Genomic DNA, 21,802 nt, shown 5'->3' on the forward strand with positions numbered 1-21,802 from the left:
GCTCTCTCTCCCAACCCTTCCAGCGCCTTTATTGGTTTCTTGTGCCACCACTCGCATGACCAGAGTTAAAATCTCTACCACTGATGTCGAGTGAGCCTGAATTCTTGGGGACCCATGTTGAATTACGGCTAATATTTTTGGGGTGGGCATCCCTGTGAGTCTGGGGATGGACCCAGGAAAAGCACACACTGTGATTTCCTCCTGTTTCATGGGCTAATAAGAAATAATTCTTACTCCATCCCCACCTTGGACTGAACAACGAATGGACCAAAGGGTGTAGTTTGAGTCTAACCCAATCCTCTGCATTCCTAGGTTCTGATGGTTGGGTAAGGAGAGAAATCAGGCTTTGAACCACGATCCTCCAGATTTCAGCCTCCTGAGTAGCTAGGATGGCAGTCGTGAGCCTGGAGTTATTCTGAATAATAATAATAATAATAATAATAATAATAATAATAATAATAATAATAATAATAATAATAACTACTCTAAGGTTCTTTTCTAGAATTCAGTTTGTCCAATCATCCCATTGGAATGGTCTGGGCAGGGGACATTGAGTCAATCATCCAAGTAAGAATGATATGTTTAGGATGTGGTTTACTGGATCACTAGGTTAAGTATTGTGGGAGCACAAATTTCAGGAGAAGGGGAGGAGGAGGATGAGGAGGAGGAAGTAGCAAAGCTGGAAGTCAAGATAGATGACCTCGTAGGAGAGGAAAAAAAAAAAGCAAAAAACAAAAAACTTCTGGAAAGCAAGGATTGTTCAACTTCCCAGAGGACTATTCTGCTGGAATGGGGTGTATGGGGGTGGGAAGCAGATTCCTGGACAAGTTTCTGCCTGTGAAGGGAAGTCTACCTGTGAGGAAGGAAGTGAGCAGAGAAGAAAGAAATCCCACTGCTTCCTGTCCCACATCATTCTGTCTTTCTTCTTCCCCAAGTGACCCACCCCCCCAAAAAAAAACACTCATTTTGGACACGTGAATTATGACCACAGCCTCCTTCGAGAGCGATTTTTTAATTCCAACCTGGAACATTATACACCCAGAATAAAGGGCTTCCACCAACAGGCTGGGTCCTTATTCCTGGGGACAATAATCTGTAGGGAGAAATTTAAAAAAAGAAGAAAAACAGGACAAGGGAGAAGAAATTAAACCAAAAAAAATACAGGATTATGGAAAGAGGTTTGATTGGACCAAGGCCAGGGCTCTTAGGGGAAGGATTTCAATTTCAGGATTTGGGGGTATTCTGGAGGGAAGAGGATCCTGGAAACTCGCCTGTTTCCAGGATGTGTTGGAAGCTGGAAACCAGAGGTTCCTCTCGGGCGAGCTTCTCCTCAGTCAGACTCTGTCCCTTTTCTTTTTTTTTCTTTTTTTTTTTAATTTAATTTTATTTGTGAACATAGTGTACAGAGGGGTTACAATTACATGGGCAGGATAATGTGTACATTTCTTACCAAGCATTGCAGCCTCCTCCTTTTGTTTACCCTTCACGTCCCTTCCCAGCCTCCCCCCTCCTCCCCAATCCCAATCCTTCTCCTTCCCCTCCACTCCCCCCCCCACACCGATGTTGTAAAGCTCGTTTTGGACATGACAAGGAAATCAGGAAGATGCATAATTCAATGCAGCCTCGACAAGTATGGTTACTCAGGAGGAGGCTGAGATCTGATAGGATCACCAGCCTTAGGGCAAGGAGAGTCCTTGAGATTATGATCGCTCATGAAACTACCAACAAACCAGAAGTTGTGCTATATTTAAGGCTCAATGTAGTAGTGTCCAGGCTAGAGCTGAAGAACCTCAGGTACAGTAATCCAGGGCCCTGAGTTCAAAACACACTATGGCCCTGGGCTTTTTGTGCTCAAGATTAGCATTCTACCATTTTTACTCTGGGTCCTGGGCACTGTCCCCTAGCTTCTTCAGATCCAGGCTGGTGCTCAGTACCACACTGAACCACAAATATGGCAGGACTTCCAGTTTGCCCATGATCCTCTAGATGTCAGCCTCCTCCTGAGTAGCTGGAATGACAGGCATGAGCCACAGGTGACTGGCTCTCATTACTTCTCTTATTAACTGTAACTCCCCTGTTCAATGCATTTACAATGAAAATTTAAAACAACAAAACAAAACATTACCCTAGGGCACAGAATGTGGTACAGTGGTACAGTGCTTTCCTAGCATTCATGAAGCCCTGAGTTCAATTCCTCATTATAACACATACACACACACACACACACAGAAGCCAGGAGTGGTGCTGTGGCTAAAGTGGTAGAATGCTCAGCCTTGAGCAAAAAAGAAGCTCTGGGACAGCACGCTCAGGGTCCTGAGTTCAAACCCCAGGACTGTTGTCATGTTGGAGACCATTCTATTTCAGAATGTTCAATGACTGTTTATCTGCAGGAAAATTTGCATTTGTCTTCACCGCTTGGATCACTCATTAGGAGAGCTCAAAAGGGAGATGTAGTCAATCCACCGACAGGGAATAGGCTTTGCTTCGTCTGCTGAGTTTAGGTGGGATGATCATTTCCAGGGTGGGTAGCTAGGTGACACAAACCCATGATGGCTGAGTGTGTGTGTGTGTGTGCATGTGTGTGTATGACACACAGCTCCCTATCTGGTGTGTTATACAAATCAATGTGCACGTGACAGAGTCAGAACTTTTGCAGGAGAAACATGGATTTCTGTTGGGGGACAGTCCCTGAGAAATCCATCCTGATTCCTCTACTTCCACAACAAAGGTTGAGCTCATGGGCCACTGGGATCATGTGTGTGGTCTGTCCTCTTTATCCACGTTCTGGTTGTAGAAGACCATGGTGCCTCTGCCTTGCTCCACCACCTAGAAATAGTTCTTCCTAAAGTCTTCAATGGGTGAGGGGTGGCTGGGAGGGATGGATCAGGATCAGCTCAGGTCCCCCTTCCTAGTCTGGTTGGACTAGAATTTACAGATGCCCATGTTCATTGCTCGCTACTGTGACATGCTAAATATGGACATCTCTTGTGATGGAAGTCATGAGATTGCTCCCCTAGCACTGCTACCGGTGTCTTTAATGCAGTGACATGGATCTTTGCAAAACTTGCTTCCTAGGTAAACTTCATAGAAATGAGTATGCCATACTCAATAGTAATAATTGTTATTATCTTATGTGATCTTGCCACTTAAAAACTTCACATTGGGGCTGGGAATGTGGCTTAAGGATAGAGTGCTTGCCTCTCATGCATGAAGCCCTGGGTTCGATTCCTCAGAAAAACAGAAAAAGCTGGAAGTGGTGCTGTGGCTCAAGTTGTAGAAGGCTATCTTTGAGCACAGAGAGGCTCAGGGAGAGTGCCCAGGCCCAGAGTTCAAACCCCACGACATATATATATATATATATATATATACACACACACACACACTTACATTACACTGTATGGTATTTGCATTCAGCAATACCTCCTGCTGATATGTTCAAAGGACAGTGCAATAGAAACTCAATATCTGGCATCGTTGGTTTTCTTGGCTTTGTCCATGGTAAACCTGGTATTTCTATTGATACAATATATGCAGTTTGACAATTCATATTGATAATACTTAGGATAACTGATCTTTTCAGCAAATGCTTTTCTTTCTCTAGGCAGGCATTCAGCAGTTGAATCAAGCTGTTGGACTTAAAAAGTGATCCCAAAATTTGCTTGCAAAATGACATTTCAAAGAATTTAGGTGTGTCATCAGTAATTCTGTAATAGTGCTAAAAGAAGCCCCAATAAAAGATTTGTGGCAGGGCTGATCAGAGTTTCTGCTTTTGGTTGGCCATTTGAACATAGCCACTAGATTTTGGCCTCCCGAGCAGTGAAATGGCTGGCTTGAAAATTGTTTGCTTCAAAAAGGGCTCCCTTAGATTTCAAGAGAAATCTTGAGCATCAGTTTGATGGGCAGTGAAGGAATTACAACATGTAAAAATGATTAAATAAAAATTTATTGACTTCAAATAAAAAATATACATACACACATATATGTATGTGTATATATGTATGTATGTATGAATATATGTAAACTTTAAAAAATTTTTAGGGGGAAGATGGCAGAGGAGAAGCTGGAATCTGAACAAGCTCTTGCATAGAAAGCAGTTTTAGAGTTCCAGTGAACAGTCCTAAGCCAGAGAATCACACCAAGTGTGCCATCACAGGACAGAGAGTTAGGCAAGAGAGGGGAAGCCAAGGCAAGGAGACACATCTGAGCGCTTGCCAGCAGCCGCCACGGTGGTAGCAGGGTCGCGGCGGCAACTGCAGGGCACCCATACCTGAGCCACAGAGAGTCCGGGACGAAGGAGCCAGACGCAGTGGGGGAGCAGATTCTACTCAACACCAGCAAGAACTGAAAAGGGGCGGACATCTTCATCCTGCAGTTTGCAGACCAGAGACGACCCAGGATCCAAGACTCGGCGTGAGTACAAGCCTGACATCCTCACTCCATCTCAGGGAGCAGAGGAGGGAAGGCCACCCCTTCCCCCCCAGCAACAGTGATCTCCATCTTGGATACCGACAAAGCTCAGAGGAGCTGCTAGCTCCAACTCAGGCCTTGGAATAAAATGAGTCATTGAGCAGGTCACAAGAACTTAACGGCAAAGTGACCTGCCAGACTCAGCTCCATCCAGGGAAAAGTCACCCAGCTCAGGCGCCAGCCATAAGAGTGGCTTTCCGCTCTGGATAACCAGAGCCAGAGGCTGCCCCTCCCTCTAGCAGCCTCCACAATCAATTGAAATACAGAAACCCTGAGAATGGCTCCAGGCTGGGCGCTGTGAGTTTTTCACAAAATAGCCCGAGGGAAAAGCAACTGTTTGTTGAAAGGCCTCAACTCTACCCAGAACCTAGTCTCATCACTGCATCCCCCTCTTTTGTGATTCTCAAAGCAGATCACCCTCTCAGAAAACTAACCAGGGAGGGGGATCTCAAAATCTTGGGTAAAACAGAGCATTTTTCTGCCTGTTCGAACAAACTGACTTAAGAAAACAATAAAGCCACAGGACCTCAAGCTGACCAGAGACTCCAACAAGAGGCTGGTTACAGACAAAAAGGAGATACAGGATTCTTCCCACCCCTCCCAAAAAAATAAAAAAAAAAATCAAAGAACTTTTTTTTTTCTTCTTCTTCTTCTTTTTTTGGTACCTTATATATTTATAATTGTTTTTTTCTAAAACTTTTATTAATCTTTAATTTTTTCCTTTTTTGAATAAAATTGTTTTCCAGAAACTTTTTTTTCTCTTATAATTTTTATTTTAGGAATACGTGAATGTGCGTTTTCCTATCTTTTCTTGTCTTCTTTCTCTTTTTCTTTCTTTTTTTAATTATCTTTTTGTTTTTTGTTTAGCTCTACTGACCTTCTGATCTTTATTTCTCCCTTTTTTTATTCTTTTCACCTTTTCCTCTCTTTTGTTCTGCTTTACGTGACTTAACTCTTGTCCTGCACATCCTCAGATAAACCCTTACTTAACAAGTAGACCCTATCCCCCATTGTGTACACACTTAATCCACAAATTTATTACTCAATTCAAAACCTCTGAGACTTAAATTCCTTAATAGCAGTACTACCTCTTTATACCTATATAATATTTTAAGCATTTTGTTAATTTTTTCACAACTCCTCTATGTCCCTCCCCTTCTCTCAATATATTCACATTCCTCTCTAAATAGCTTGTCTTTTTTTTCTCCATAATAATATTAATTTTTACGTTTCTATTTTTTTTGGTCTCTTTTCATTTCCCTTTCCCTTTCTTCTTTTTCTCTCTCTCTCTACATGCATCCTACCCAACCTATTTCCTACATTGAGATTAGGACATAGTTAACTCTCCCTGTGCCTCCCCACACCAATCTATTCCTATTTTTTACCCACATCTCTCCCTAACCCTAATAATTTCTGGTTTCCAAATACTTCTCTGTGGTTCAAAGCCCATTAACATATAGTTGTTTGATGTTGAATAGATGTATCTGTTGAAATAGATTGTATCTGTAGACTATTGACTGTACAAATGCAAACTCTGGTTTATGGTTGTCTTAAGATAGGGTTCTAGCACAAAACTGGTGCTATTTTCATCTCAAATGGTCAGAGTAAGCCGGAAAAACACAAGAAAAATGGCAAATCCTGGTATCTTAATTCCCAATCTTGATAATCAGGGGAAAGAACAGATAATAAATGTTCCAGAGGAGAGTTCCCAAATAGCTCTACAAACACTGCTGGCAAACATGACAAATGAAAAGTTTGACAACTTACAAAGGACTCTGTATGAGCATGATAGGGAGAGAGAGGAGGCATCCCAAAAGTTTATACAGGAATATCATAAGTGTGAGGAAGCTACTCAAAAACTGATAGAGGATTTGTGTGAGCAGCTTGAGAATACTCAAAGAGAAAGGGATGAATAGCGTGAGCAGGCTGAGAACACTCAAAGAGAACTGCAGGAATCCCACGAACGCGAGGAAGCTAATCAAAGAGTAATACAGGAATTGAGAGACCAGGTAGAGAACACACAAAGATCACTAAAGGCATTCATGGAATCCATTAACAAAGAGCTGAAGGAAGTCAGGGAGACCACAAAGGGAATGCTGAATGGAACCCAACAGAAGGAATAGGAGTCCAAAGAAACCATAACCAATCAACTAAGTGATTTGAGAACAAACACTGAACACCAAATTAAGGAAGTAAAGAAATTCATACAAGACCTAAAACAGAGCTTCAACAAAGAATTTGAAGCCATCAAAGCTGACCATTTAGAAGGAAAAGAGATTTAAAAAAAAAACAAAGTAGAGAGTATTGACAGCAGGTTAGACCATGCAGAAGATCGAATCTCAGGGATTGAAGACAGCCTAGATATTATAGAGAAAGAACATACAACCATCCAAGACAAGTCCAAGAAATATGATAGATCTATCCAACACCTGGAAGACACCATCAGAAGGCCTAAATTAAGGATAATGGGTGTAGAGGAGCACCTAGAAATAGAAGTTAATGGTCTACGAAATTTGTTTAACAGGATCTTAGCAGAGAACTTCCCAAACATACAAAAAGATAGCACTTTTCAGATACAAGAAGCTTTTAGAACCCCAAATAGACCAGACCAGGATAGGACATCTGACCGTCACATTATAATCCACACAGGATCAACTCAAACCAAGGAAAAGATCCTTAAAGCTGTCAAGGAGAAACAGTTAACCACTTATAAAGGGAAATCAATTAGAATCACCTCAGATTTCTCAGCAGAGACAATCAAAGCAAGAAGAGCCTGGAATGATGTATGCCATGCCCTAATAACAAACAACTATCAACCAAGAATACTGTACCCAGCTAAACTCTCCTTCATAACTGAAGGCCAAATAAAAACCTTCCATAGCAAAGAAAAATTGAAACAATACATCTCCACCAAACCAGCCATACAAAAGATTCTTAAAGATGTCCTACACATAGAAAACCAACAAGACCACAATAAAGGCCAAGAAACTGCACCCAAACTGAGAATCCAAGAACCATAGGAAGAACCCAGTTTTCGCAGCCCCCAAGAAGGTGGATAACATGGCAGGAACTCCCAAATACCTCTCAGTCCTATCTTTTAACGTTATCGGACTGAACTCTCCAATTAAGCGACATAGACTGTCTACTTGGATTAAAAAACAAGACCCTTCTATCTGCTGCCTGCAGGAGTCACATCTTGCCCGTAAAATCAAACACATTTTCAATGTTAAAGGCTGGAACAAAATCTACCAAGCAAACGGCCCCCATAAACAGGCGGGAGTTGCAATCCTAATATCAGATAAAATAGACTTCAAATTAAAATTCGTGAGAAGAGATAAAGAAGGTCGCTACATACTAATTAAAGGATCTCTCCTTCAGGAGGATATTACAATTCTAAATATCTATTCGCCAAACAAGGGAGCACCCAAATTTATCAAAGAAACACTACTTTCCCTCAAATCCCATATAGATCCAAAGACATTAAATGTTGGGGTTTTTAACACACCACTCTCCCCACTAGATAGATCAACTCAGCAAAAACTCAACAGAGAAACCGCAGATCTAAACAGCTGCATAGATCAACTAGACTTAACAGACATTTACTGCACATTTCACCCAGCAGCATCAGAATACACGTTTTCTTCAGCAGCACATGGAACGTTTTCTAAAATAGAACACATTTTAGGCAACAAAGCAAACTTGTCTAAATTCAGAAACATTGAAGTTATACCTTGCATTCTCTCTGACCACAAAGGAATAAAATTAGAACTCAACAGCAAAAGCCACCAAAGAAAATCCGGTATCACATAGAGGCTGAACAACATACTGCTGAATCATGAGTGGGTCATGGAAGAGATTAGAAAGGAAATTTAAATGTTCTTGCTATTCAACAAAAATGAACACACAAATTACCAGCTCCTCTGGGACACAGCAAAGGCAGTACTCAGAGGCAAGTTTAAAGCTCTGAGCTCCTACATCAACAAATTGGAGAGATCTGAATCTAACAATTTAATGACACATCTTAACCTCCTTGAAAAAGAGCAGCAAGATAAACCCCAATCCAGTAGACGGAAAGAAATGATTAAAATTAAATCAGAATTAAATGAATTAGAATCCAAAAAAGCTATAGAAAGAATCAATAAAACAAAGAGTTGGTTCTTCGAAAAACTTAACAAAATGGACAGACCCTTTGCAAGTCTTATAAGAAAAAGAAGAGAACACACACAAATTAATAAACTAAGAGAGGAGAATGAAAACATCACCACGGAAACAACCAAGATTCAGAACATTATAAGGGAATACTTCTCAAAACTTTATGCTAATAAGTTTGAGAACTTGAAAGAAATGGAGCTTTTCCTAGCAAATATTGATATGACAAAACTAAATCAAGATGAGTTAAACTATCTTAACAGGCCGATATCAAGCATTGAAATAGAAAAAGCAATAAGAGACCTCCCAGCTAAGAAAAGTCCAGGACCAGATGGTTTTACAGCGGAATTTTACAAGGCCTGCTCACACCAATACTCCTCCAGCTCTTCAATGAAATTGAAAGAGAAAGCTCACTACCGAACACATTCTATGAAGCCATCATAACCCTCATCCCAAAACCAGGCAGGGACTCATCAAAGAAAGAGAACTATAGACCAATTTCTTTGATGAACTTTGATGCAAAACTTCTCAACAAAATTTTGGCCAATCGACTTCAACAATTCATCCATAAATCATACAGCACGATCAAACAGGATTCATTTCAAGGATGCAAAGCTGGTTCAATATATGCAAATCAATTAATACTATTCATCACATAAACAGGAGCAAGGATAAGAACCACATGGTTATCTCAATAGATGCAGAAAAAGCATTCGACAAGATCCAACACCCCTTTATGATGAAGGTTTTGGAAAAATTAGGAATCCATGGAACATTCCTCAATACAATAAAGGCTGTATATGACAAACCTACAGCCAGCATTATACTCAATGGTGAAAAACTACAGCCATTTCCTCTTAACTCAGGAACAAGACAAGGATGTCAATCTCTCCACTTCTCTGCAATCTAGTATTAGAATGCCTAGCCACAGCAATAAGACAAGATGCAGACATAAATGTGATCCAAAGAAGGAAAGAAGAAATAAAACTCTCCCTCTTTGCAGATGACATGATCTTGTATTTAAAGAATCCCATAGACTCCACTCCCAAATTACTCAAGTTGATTCAAAACTTTGGCATAGTAGCAGGTTATAAAATTAACCCCCCATAATCAATGGCTTTTCTGTATGCCAACAATGAGAAAAGTGTGGCTGAAATTAGGAAATCAAATCCATTTGTAATAGCCCCACAAAAAATAAAATACCTAGGAATTAACTTAACCAAAGAAGTGAAGGACTTCTATGATGAAAACTTTAAAACCTTGGAAAAGTAAATCAACACAGAACTTAAAAAATGGCAAAACTTCCCATTCTCCTGGATTGGAAAGAATAACATCGTGAAAATGGCAATACTTCCCAAGGCTATCTTCAAATTCAAAGCAATACCTATCAAAATTCCAACCTCATTCTTCAAGGAAATAGAAGAGGCAATCCAAAAATTCATATGGAACAATAAAGACCCCAAATAGCAAAAATGCTACTCAACGGAAAGAACACTGCTGGAGGAATATCAGTACCAAATTTCATACTCTACTATAAAGCCATAGTAATCAAAACAGCTGGGTATTGGCATAAGAACAGACTTCAGGACCAATGGAATAGAATTGAAAACCCAGAAATGAACCTACAGACCTATAGCCATCTAATCTTCGATAAAGGAGCTAAAACAATAGAATGGAAGAAAGACAGCCTCTTCAGTAAATGGTGCTGGCAAAATTGGTTAACTACATGTAGAAAACTAAAGCTAGATCCTTATATATCACCCTGCACCAGAATCAACTGCAAATGGATCAAAGACCTTGAACTCAAAGCAGACACTCTGAAAACATTACAGGATGGAATAGGAGAAACCCCATGTCTCCTTGGTTCAGGCCGAAATTTTCTGAATAGAGACCTGGAAACACAACAAATCAAAGAAATGTTGGACAAATGGGATTGCATAAAGTGGCAGAGCTTCTGCAGGGCCATACAATGGACAAGGGTCTCATATCTAATATATACTTGGAACTCAAAAAATTAAACCCTCCAACAACAAATCCTCAAAGGAAAAACTGCCCAATAAATATGTGGGCGAAAGACTGAAAGAGAAACTTCTCTGAAGAAGAAAGAAGCATGGCCAATAGACACATGAAGAAATGTTCAACATCCCTAGCCATAAAAGAAATGCAAATCAAAACAACTTTGAGATATCTCCTCACTCCAGTTAGAATGGCAAAAATCAAGAACTCTAACAACAACAGATGCTGGAGGGGATGTGGACAGAAAGGAACCTTACTTCATTGTTGGTGAGAATGTAAACTTGTTCAACCACTTTGGAAAGCAGTATGGAGGTTCCTCAAAAGACTTCACATAGAGCTCCCCTACGACCCAGCAATCCCACTTTTGGTCATTTTCCCAAATGTTTACAAACAAGACCACACTAAAGCTACCAGCACAACTATGTTTATTGCAGCATTATTTACCATAGCTAAGATATGGAACCAATCCAGATGCCCCTCAGTAGATGAATGGATCAAGAAAATGTGGTATATATACACAATGGTATTTTATGCATCCATCAGAAAGAATGACATTGCCCCATTTGTTAGGAATTGGAAAAACTTGGAAAAAATTATATTAAGTGAAGTAAGCCAGGCCCAAAGAAACATAGGTCCCATGGTTTCCTTTATTTGCAATATCTAGTATATGTATGAGTCAAGCGGAAAAGGTCAGATAATGTGATGTCAGGAAAATGAACCTTTAGATATGTATTTTAATGTTTTTTTCTATCATGCATGTGTTTCCAATGCATTTATAAGATTATCTCTTTGTTGCATTGTATGTCCCTCCCCCACAGTATAAACCCTGCTTTCACTATATTTGATGTCAGTATAACTTGTGGAGGAGATGGGGAAAAACCAGTTGTTTAAGGATACAGGTGGACCTGTTGCAACAATGAGAAGTACAAGTTGTCATGTCCAAAACGAGCTTTACAACGTCGGTGTGGTGGGGGGGATAGGGGGGAAGGAGAAGGATTGGGATTGGGTGGGGGAGGGGAAGGCTGGGAAGGGATGTTAATTGTAAACAAAGAAGGAGGCTGCAATGCTTGGTAAGAAATGTATGCATTATCCTGCCCATGTAATTGTAACCCCTCTGTACAGTATGTTCACATATAAAATAAAATAAAATAAAATAAATGTACTCACTATCTTGTCCATGTAATTGTCACCCCTCTGTACAGTATTTTCACAATAAATAAAAAGAATCTGTGGTATATATACACAAAAAAAATTCTTTAGTACATTTGACTTGTATGCACTGAAGCAAAGTACACTGACAATGTTGAACATTGTGGCTTCTTGTCTGTTGATCTTATAGTAAAAGATACAGCCCCTGCCCTGATGTACTGTTAGTATAAGAGTGATGTGTTGAGTAATAAATAAGTAGTGCAGACTTATTCTAGAAAAACTTGGTAGTATAGCAGCACTTCTATACTATTTCTGTCATGGAGGAGATGGGATAAGTACTGGTTTTTGGAGAAAGTCACAGTCAGGTGATATGAACTAAATGCTACAGAGGGTAGAACAAGCCAAGTACAGAAGTGAGCATCTAGAAGGAATTTAGGTAGACACACTTGAGTGACTGTCCGACTAAGTGATGGATTAAGACCAGCAGAGCTCAGGTTGTGAGATCCCAAGATGCTAGGTTTAGTCATTTGAAGTCTGCAGAGAATGAGGGAGACATTAACAAGGTCTCAAGGAGGAAAGCATGTCTGTGTCAGTCTCACTTAGGAATCAGTCTCAGTAGTCGCAAAGGCATTGGAGTCAGGGCCAGGTTCATGGTAGTGAGAATAGAGGCGATAAAATATGATGTATATAGCAGAGTCCAAATCAAGTTGGAGATGCCATGGAGTAAGGAAGAGGCAAGAGCAGCCTGTCTCGTGCCTTTAATTCCCTCTTACTCCCTTGTCACATTGTCTTCTGATCATTCTGCAGTGCTTGCTAGCAGAGGCACCAACAGATGCTTAACTCATGTCAAAAGAGAGTCATGGGAGAAATCTCACAAATCTACCCGGGGGCTTTTGTTTGCCAAACAGCAATCATGCTAGGAACTGATTTTTGCAGTATGACATTGTCCAGCACCTCTTTGCTGAGAATATAATTTTTTTAATAATTGTATTGTTATTATTAAGTTGTTAAGGGGTTATCATTTCATGAAAATGTCATTTATGCACTCAGTTATCAGGACAGAGCTAACTGGTCCCCAGAAGATATGTGTGGACTCTGCCCTCCTGAACAATAGATGGGAGCAGCTGTAGTGTTTGGATTGATTTTTGTGGCCTTTCTCCAAGCATTCTGTTCCATCCACTTCACACTGATCATTTCTGTCTAGGTGGAGTGAAGCCTGAAGGCCATGGAGATGACCATAAAATGTTCAACATGGAGTTTACCTGTGACCACTGCCAGGGTTTGATCATAGGCCGAAGAATGAACTGCAATGTGTGTGATGATTTTGATCTTTGATATGGATGCTATGCAGCAAGGAAATATTCCTATGGGTATGTCTCAGATGACTTGCACACACTTCACATCTTCTTGATGTATATCTTTGCTTAGTAAGAAGCCTGCTGTTCAGGCACCAGTGGCTCATGCCTGTAATCCTAACTACTCTGGAGACTAAGATCTGAGGATCATGGTTGGAAGCCAGACCTGGCAGGGAAGTCCATGAGACTCTTAATTCCAAAAAAATCTAGAACTATGGCTCAAGTGGTAGAGTACTAGCTTTGAGCAAAAAGGCCCAGGCCTGTGCTGGCTGCTGGTGGCTCACATCTACAATCCTAGTTACTCAAGGAGGATGAGATCTGAAGATCATGGTTCAAAGCCAGCCCAGGAGGAAAGTCCGTGAGACTCTTACCTCAATTTTTCAAGAAAAAGCCAGAAGCGGTGCTGTGGCTCAAGTGATAGAGGGATAGCATTGAGCAAAAGGAACTGAGACAGTGCCCCAGGCCCATAGTTCAAGCCCCATGGCTGACAAAAAGAAAAACGAAAGAAAGGAAAAAAGCCCAGGTCTTGAATTCAAACCCCATGACCAGCACACATATGTGCACACACACACACACACACACACACACACACACATACACACACACACACACACACACACACACACACACACACATACACACACACACACACACATGCACGCACATGCACTAGATTTTTTTTAAAAAGCCAAGTTCTGACCTCCACTGTCAGTTCACTTTTTCTGGGGTCTCCTATAATCCACATACCCGCACTGCACCAGTTGCTAGTGAAAAATTGTGTTTAACATGCAAATATGTTCGAAGCTGCCCCATCCTTCTTCCAGAAGCCTGTAATTTGGGTAAGCAGGCCTCAGACAAGAGTCTCACAAATTAGAGAACAGCCAGGGACATTGACTCCTGGAATACAAATCCTGAATCATTCATTCATACAACTATTCATCTTATATTTTCTGTATACCAGGCTTGGGACAAGGAGCTAGAAGAAAGAACAGTGAACCAAAAAGAAAGTCCCTGCTCTCAAGAGCCAAGAATCAACAAATAATACGAACTTTAGTATTAGGCCACGCATGGTCACACAAAGTCTATCAGGAGACAGAGGAAAAGAGGATCATGATTTGAGGCTAACTCGGGCAAAAAGCTAATGAGATTGCATCTCCAACAATAAGGTTGGTATCATGGTACACATTTGTGATCACAGTTATGTAAGAGGTTTTTAGGTAGGAAGATCACATCAGCAAAAGATGTGAGAAAAACTAAAGAAAAGAGATCTGGGGATATGGCTCAAATGGAAAAGCCCAGCAAGCATGAAGCTCTGGGTTCAAATACCAAATACTGCAAAAAATAATAATAATTAAAAAATATAGCTCTGTGGTTTCTTTTTTTCCCCCAATGATAAGACTCATACCCAGGGCCTCACATGCTACACATGTATTCTACCACTTAGTTATACACTAAGCCCTTCCTTTATTAAAGTAAGTTTTTGTTTTTAAAAAAATTTAAACCTAGCCAAAACTAGAGAGACCAGTTCACTGTCCCAATACCCAGATTCAGCAATTAGGAAGATTTTGTTATATGTTCTTAAGTTTATTTGAGTCTTTTTCCTCCATAAAGTTTTTTTTGTTTTGCTTTGCTTTTTTTGGGGGGGGTACGGTTGTGGGGCCTGAACTCTGGGCCTGAGCACTGTCCCTCAGCTCTTCAGCTTAAGGCTCGCACTCTATCACTTGAACCACAGCACCACTTCCAGCTTTTTTCTTTTTGCTTATGTGGTGCTGAGGAATCGAACCTAGGGCCTCAGGCATGCAAGGCAAGTGCTCTACCACTGAGCCACATTCCCAGCCCTTTGCTTTGCTTTTTTAAGAGAAGGTCTCATTATGTTGCCCAGTTCAACCTTGAACTCAAAATCCTCCCGCTTGAGCCTTCCAAGAACATAATTCCTTTCACCCTAGTCTCCCAAGTGCTGGGATTACAGGCTTATGCTGCTACACCTAGCTTGTTAAAAGATTTTAAACAAATTTAATATCTTAAATCATTTTGTGCTGTGTACTTTATATTTACCTCTAAGTTATGAGCATTATCTCATATTACCAAAACACTATTTGCACATCTTGCAAAATTCACAATAAGGAGTTTTTACTTAGCCTGATTTCCACAGGCAGTTTTCTATGGGGTTATGAAATCCAGAAATGGTATGCCAGTGTTGGTTCTTTGTTTCCAAGGTGCAAATCCATATCTCCCCTTAAATTTTCAATAACAACAACTTAGAGGTATTAATGTTCAGTGGCAGCCAAGCCTGGGTTCCTGTTTGGAGTGACAAATCATAATAATGTCTTGCCTTTGCAGCCATTTTCCTACCCATAGCATCACAGCCTATCCCATGGTGACCATCCAGATCAGTGGCCACCAGAGGCTCATCCAGCCATATATCCACAACTACTCCTGGCTGCTCTGTGCTGCCTTGGCTCTCTATAGTGCCCATGTGACCAGCACAGAGGACATGGATGGGGAAAAACTGGGTCCTCAGGCCTGCAGCAGTGTCGCCATCCTTCAGAGCCAGTGCATGCAGCTCGTCGGGGACTGTCTGGTGAAGGCTCACCAGGGCAAAGGAGATTGTTCTTCATGCACAGAGTAAACCCCAGCTAGTGGTGGAGGCAAAGCCCAGGCATCAGTGAAAGATGATGCTAGTCTCAGAAGCAGCAGGGTCTTGTGGCCTACAAGAGGGATTCACCCCAGCCTAGAATTTAAATCTCAGGCTCACTTGAGAGGACTATTGGTATAAAGTAACATTTAGTTTCTCAAAATGTTTACATGATGTTACAAAAATAATAAGTAGAATTCTTGAAGTCTGTGGATAGAATATTTAGTACTTGAATGTTCATAACTTTGCTTAGGAAAGCCAGATATATATTGTTAACCTAGAGGGCAAATCTATTTCCATATGCCAGATAAGAGTTATCTATAAAGTAATTTAGCAGGCTTTGGTGTTGCACATCTGTAATCCCCACATCCCAGAGGGAGCTTCTCCTTTTCTATTTCTAAATACCCTATGTGGTTAAAATGTATCCTTCCTCCAATCTATTTAGCAAACACTGAAACTGCCCTGGAAAGGACTGAAAAACCCCTGGTAAGTATTGTACTATAGGAATGCCTATTGCAGGTAACCATAATTCCACAATCAAACACTGGAATCCAGGGATTAAAAAAAAAATCTTCACTAGCTATACAACAGAAAAGGACCTCATATCTAAAATATACTCAGAGATCCAAACATACCCCCAAAACAAATCCTCAAAAAACAACCACCCCATTAATAAGTGGACTAAAGAATTAAGAAGAACTTCTCTGAAGGGGAAATAAAAATGGGCAATAGACACATGAAAAAATGTTCAACATCTCTGGCCATGAAAGAAATGCAAATCAAAACTACATTGAGATTCTACCTCACCCCAGTTAGCATGGACCATTATCAAGAAAACTAATTTGAACAGATCCTGGAGAGGGTGTGGCCAAAAGAGAACACTACTACACTGTTGGTGGGAATGTAAACTTGTTCAACCACTCTGGAAAGCAGTATGGAGGTTTCTTAAAATACTAAACATGGAGCTCCCCTATGATCCAGCAATCCCACTCCTGGACATTTACCCAAAAGACCATAAACAGCACCTATGTTTACTACATCATTATTTACCATTGCTCAGATACTGAATCAACCAAGATGCCCCTCAGTAGATTCATGGATCAAGAAAATGTAGTATATATACACAATGGAATTCTATGCTTCCATCATAAAAAATGGCATCGCTCCATTTCCATTTCCAAATGGAAAGACATGGAAGCAATCATATGAAGTGAACTAAGTCAGACCCAAAGAACATAGGCTCCATGGTTTCTCTCATTTTTAATAGTTAGTGTGTATCTAGGATAATCCTAGCAGAGGGTCGCAATAGCTCAATAGCTATGTACATATGACTATAAAAAATGATGCTAATCAAAATGAACTCCAAGATATGGAAATGAGGGTTTTGTTTTGTTTGTCATTTTAGTGTACGGTTTGCAGTTATTTCTTTTTTCATTCATTTTCCCCCCCTTTGGTTTATTCCATATGGTCACTGTCTTTGATTTCATTACCCTTTGTCTTGTATATAAGTTTACCTGATTTTGTGAAGGGAAGGGAACCATAGAAACAGTGGGACAAGGGTAAACCAATGCAACATTAGATGCTATGTTGGAAATGAACTTTACAACTTGGGAGGAGGGAAAGCAGGAGAAAACAAGAGAGAGAATAACACTGTTTGAAAGAAATGTACTCATTACTTTACTTATGTAACTAACTCCTCTGTACATCACCATGTAAATAAAATAAATAAATTTAATTAAAAAAATAAAAATGTACTTGTAGAGTTGGGTGCCAGTGGCTCATGCCCATAATCCTAGCTAATCAGGGACGCTGAGATCTGAGGATTTAGGTTCAAATCCAGCCAGGCAGGAAAGTCCATAAAACTCTATATCTCCAAATAATCACCAAAAACCCACAAGTGGAGCTGAGGCTCAAATGGCAGAGTACTATTCTTGAGTGGTCAAGCTAAGGGAGAGTGCCTTGGCCCTGAGTTCAAGCCCCAATTCTGACACAAAAAAATGATGAATCATGGTTGGGCGCCGGTGGCTCACACCTGTAATCCTAGCTACTCAGGAGGCTGAGATCTGAGGATCACAGTTCAAAGTCTGCCTGGCCAGGAATGTCTGTGAGACTCTTATCTCCAATAAACGACTGGAAAACTGGAAGTGCTCCTGTGGCTCAAGTGGTAGAGCGCTTGCCTTGAGTTGAAGACCTCAGGGACAGCACCCAAGCCCAGAGTTCAAGCCCCATGACTAACAACAACAACAAAAAAAGATGAATCTGTGTGAAAGTCAGGCTTGGTGGCCATATCTTTTAGGAGACTGTAATAGGGAGGATTGCAGTTCTAGGCCAGCCTGACAGAACAGTTTTCTAAGGAAGTGGGCTGTAGTGGAAAATACTTGTAATTCCAGCAACAATAGGAATCCTAAAGTAAAATCTCAGCTCAAACACATACCTGGGTGGAAAATGAGAGTCTAGACTTGAGGTAACCATTGAAAAATGGTATGCTCCAGCAGTAAGGACACTGTCTTGTCAGTACCAGGCCCTGAATTCAAATGATGGTATTATGAGAAAAGAAAGTATTAGCCATGCTTTGAGGCAAATAAAGTATCTCCAGACATAGTGGTCTTCAGATATTTTTTTCACTTGAGATATAAAGAAATGGCAACTAATGATGGTTTTTATTAAAACATGTTGGAGGGAGAAGCAAGTTCTAAAACAGGGTTTAAAACATGACACATAAAAATGGTCTCCCTTCTTATGTTCTGATGGCTAATGTCTTCAAGGTTTGTATACTCAGCACATTGGCTTCTTGTCATGTATTACCTTCTTCTTTGGAGGTGAATAAAACTACAGTACTCTTTTTAGAAGTCATTAGAATAAATCTGAATATATAGTTCAGAAAACAATTCACTTTCGGGGCTGGAAAGGTGGCTCAGTGGTAGAGCACTTGCCTTGCATGCATGAGGCCCTGGTGTCAATTCCTCAGCACCACATAAGCAAAAAGAAAAAGCCGGAAGTGGTACTGTGGCTCAAGTGGTAGAGTGCTAGCCTTGAGCTGAAGAGATGAGGGACAGTGCCCAGGTCCAGAGTTCAGGCCACACGACAGGACCTTCCCCCCCAAAAAAAGAATTAACTTTCAAGAACAGCTAACATTTTAAAAAATTAACATATTGGCATATATAGTTTGTGCCAAGGAGTTTTCCAGTTTAAAGAGCTGACTGTGATCAAGTTTTGTGAACTGACAAGTCCTTCGTACACTACTTAAAGATAATAAAAAAATATTTCAAAAATCCCCCTACAAGGTCTCCCTTAACTCAAGAACAATGGATATTTAAACGTTACAGAACTCTAGACTAGGAAACCTGAATTTGAGACCTGATTGTAGCATGTTATCTTTTGATCTTAATAAGATCCATTCATCTCTTTAAATATCAGTGAATGAATCTCATAAATTCAAATAATAACACCTGCTTTGCCCCACTTCTCTGAATTGTCACGTGCCTATTGTAAGATGATAACATTTAAAGAAACTGAAACCGAAAAATCTTGCCAAAAGTAAATATTCTATAGATTTGTGGAATAGGAGAAACCCCAGGTCTCCTTGGCTCAGGCTGAAATTTTCTGAATAGAGACCCGGAAACACAACAAATCAAAGAAAGGTTGGACAAATGGGATTGCATAAAGTTGCAGAGCTTCTGCAGGGCAAAGGACATAGCTAGCAAGATCAATAGAAAGCCCACGGATTGGGAGAAGATCTTTACTAGCCATACAACAGACATGGTCTCATATCTAAAATATACTTGGAACTCAAAAAATTAAACTCCGCAACAACAAATCCTCAAAGAAACAACTTCCAAATAAATAAGTGGGCGAAAGACTTAAAGAGAAACTTCTCTGAAGAAGAAAGAAGGATGGTCAATAGACACATGAAGAAATGTTCAACATCCCTAGCCATAAAAGAAATGCAAATCAAAACAACATTGAGATATCACCTCACTCCAGTTAGAATGGCAAAAATCAAGAACTCTAACAACAACAGATGCTGGAGGGGATGTGGACAGAAAGGAACCTTACTTCATTGTTGGTGGGAATGTAAACTTGTTCAACCACTTTGGAAAGCAGTATGGAGGTTCCTCAAAAGACTTCACATAGAACTCCCCTATGACCCAGCAATCCCACGTTTGGGATTTACCCAAATGTTTACAAACAAGACCACACTAAAGCTACCAGCACAACTATGTTTATTGCAGCATTATTTACCATAGTTAAGATATGGAACCAACCCAGATGCCCCTCAGTAGATGAATGGATCAAGAAAATGTGGTATATATACAAAATGGAATTCTATGCCTCCATCAGAGAGAATGACATTGCCCCATTTGTTAGGAAATGGAAAAAATTATACTAAGTGAAGCAAGCCAGGCCCAAAGAAACATAGGTACCATGGTTTCCCTTATTTGTAATATCTATTAGATGTATGAGTCAAGTGGAAAAGGTCAGATAATGTGATGTCAGGAAAATGAACCTTTAGATATGTATTTTAATATTGTTTTTATTTTATGCATGTGTTTCTAACGCATTTATAAGATTATCTCTTTGTTGTTTTGTATGTCCATCCCCCACAGTATAACCCCTGCTTTCACTATATTTGATGTCAGTATAACTTGTGGAGGAGATGGGGGAAAACCAGTTGTTTAAGGATACAGGTGGACCTGTTGCAACAATGAGAAGTACAAGTTGTCATGTCCAAAACGAACTTTACAAAGTCGGTGCGGGGGGGGGGGAAGAGGTGGAAGGAGAAGGATTAGGATTGGGATTTGGGGGGGAGGGGGGATGCTGGGAAGGGATGTGAAGGGTAAACAAAGGAGGAGGCTGCAATGCTTGGTAAGAAATGTACGCATTATCCTGCCCATGTAATTGTAACTCCTCAGTACAGTATGTTCACAAATAAAATAAAATTAAATTTAAAATATATATATAAGGCATGAGTTTTCTATTTTCCATATTCTAATGTATCAATGACAAACTATGAATGTGACTGAAAGCACGAAAGTGGAGATTCATGGCTCAGGGAAGGACCTTCACCTGAGTGCTAACCAAATCATACTCCATCAACACGCTTTGGCAAGATGCTCTACACATCATTTTAGTGAGAGTTTTTCATTATTCTTTTTGCTTTTAGCATCTGTTTAACTTACGTTTCTCCCATAAATTCCTTAATTAAATAATACATTCCTGATTGCATAAGAAAACTGAAATGACAAGAAAAGTAACTCTGAGATATTGAATCTACTTATGGCAAAATAGAAATCATTCAGAGAACATCAGAAAGAAGTGAGAAAAATAAAGCAATGCAATAATACTAGGAGAACAAAAGAATAGACAGAAACTAAAAAGAAGGTGGGGCCAGTTGTTTTGTTTGTATAGTAACTAGAGAAATCAGCTAATAAAAGCAAATGAAGATGATCTCTGGTAGCTCATGCCTATAATCCCAGATACTCAGGATCAGAGGGATGAAGTTCAAAGCTTCACCGGGCAGATAAATCTGAGACTCTTATGTTTAATTAACCACCAGAAGACCAGAAGTGGAGATTCAGCTCAAGTGATGTGGCACCAGCCTTGAGTGAAAAAAATCTAAGCTAAAGAATAAAAGCCAAACAATAGTAGAAGTCCATGATTTTGAGCCCCAATACACACACACACACACACACACACACACACACACACACACACACACACACACACTCACACACACACATCAACTGAGAAAGAACAAAGGTGAAAATAAACTACTTTAGAAAACTGTAATCATTGGCTAGAATAGCCAATGTTTCCAAGGAAAAATAACTGAAAACAAGTCTTGGGGACCAAAATTTTTTAAAAAATCTAAATAGAGTCTCACATTTTAAGGCTTAAGAAAAAAAGCTCATGCACCGCCTCAATCCTATAAGGCAGGGCAGTTGTCAGGCTCTTATCTCCAATTAACCACCAGAAAACCAGAAGTGGCGCTGTGGCTTAAGTGATAGGGCACTAGCCTTAAGCTGAAGAA

At 40.2% G+C, this 21,802-nt stretch overlaps 1 non-coding gene across 1 annotated transcript; it reads left to right on the top strand.

Annotated features, from left to right (window-relative positions):
- The first annotated feature begins 3,389 nt into the window (after window positions 1–3,389).
- LOC138833404 (small nucleolar RNA SNORA8) lies at window positions 3,390–3,527 on the top strand. Its single transcript, XR_011373878.1, has one exon. It is a non-coding gene; the product is annotated as a small nucleolar RNA SNORA8 (small nucleolar RNA).
- Window positions 3,528–21,802: the final 18,275 nt, after the last annotated feature.

Source organism: Dipodomys merriami, unplaced genomic scaffold, assembly GCF_024711535.1.
Source record: "Dipodomys merriami isolate MVZ:Mamm:240054 unplaced genomic scaffold, mDipMer1.0.p SCAF_2062, whole genome shotgun sequence".
NCBI classification, from domain to species: domain Eukaryota; kingdom Metazoa; phylum Chordata; class Mammalia; order Rodentia; family Heteromyidae; genus Dipodomys; species Dipodomys merriami.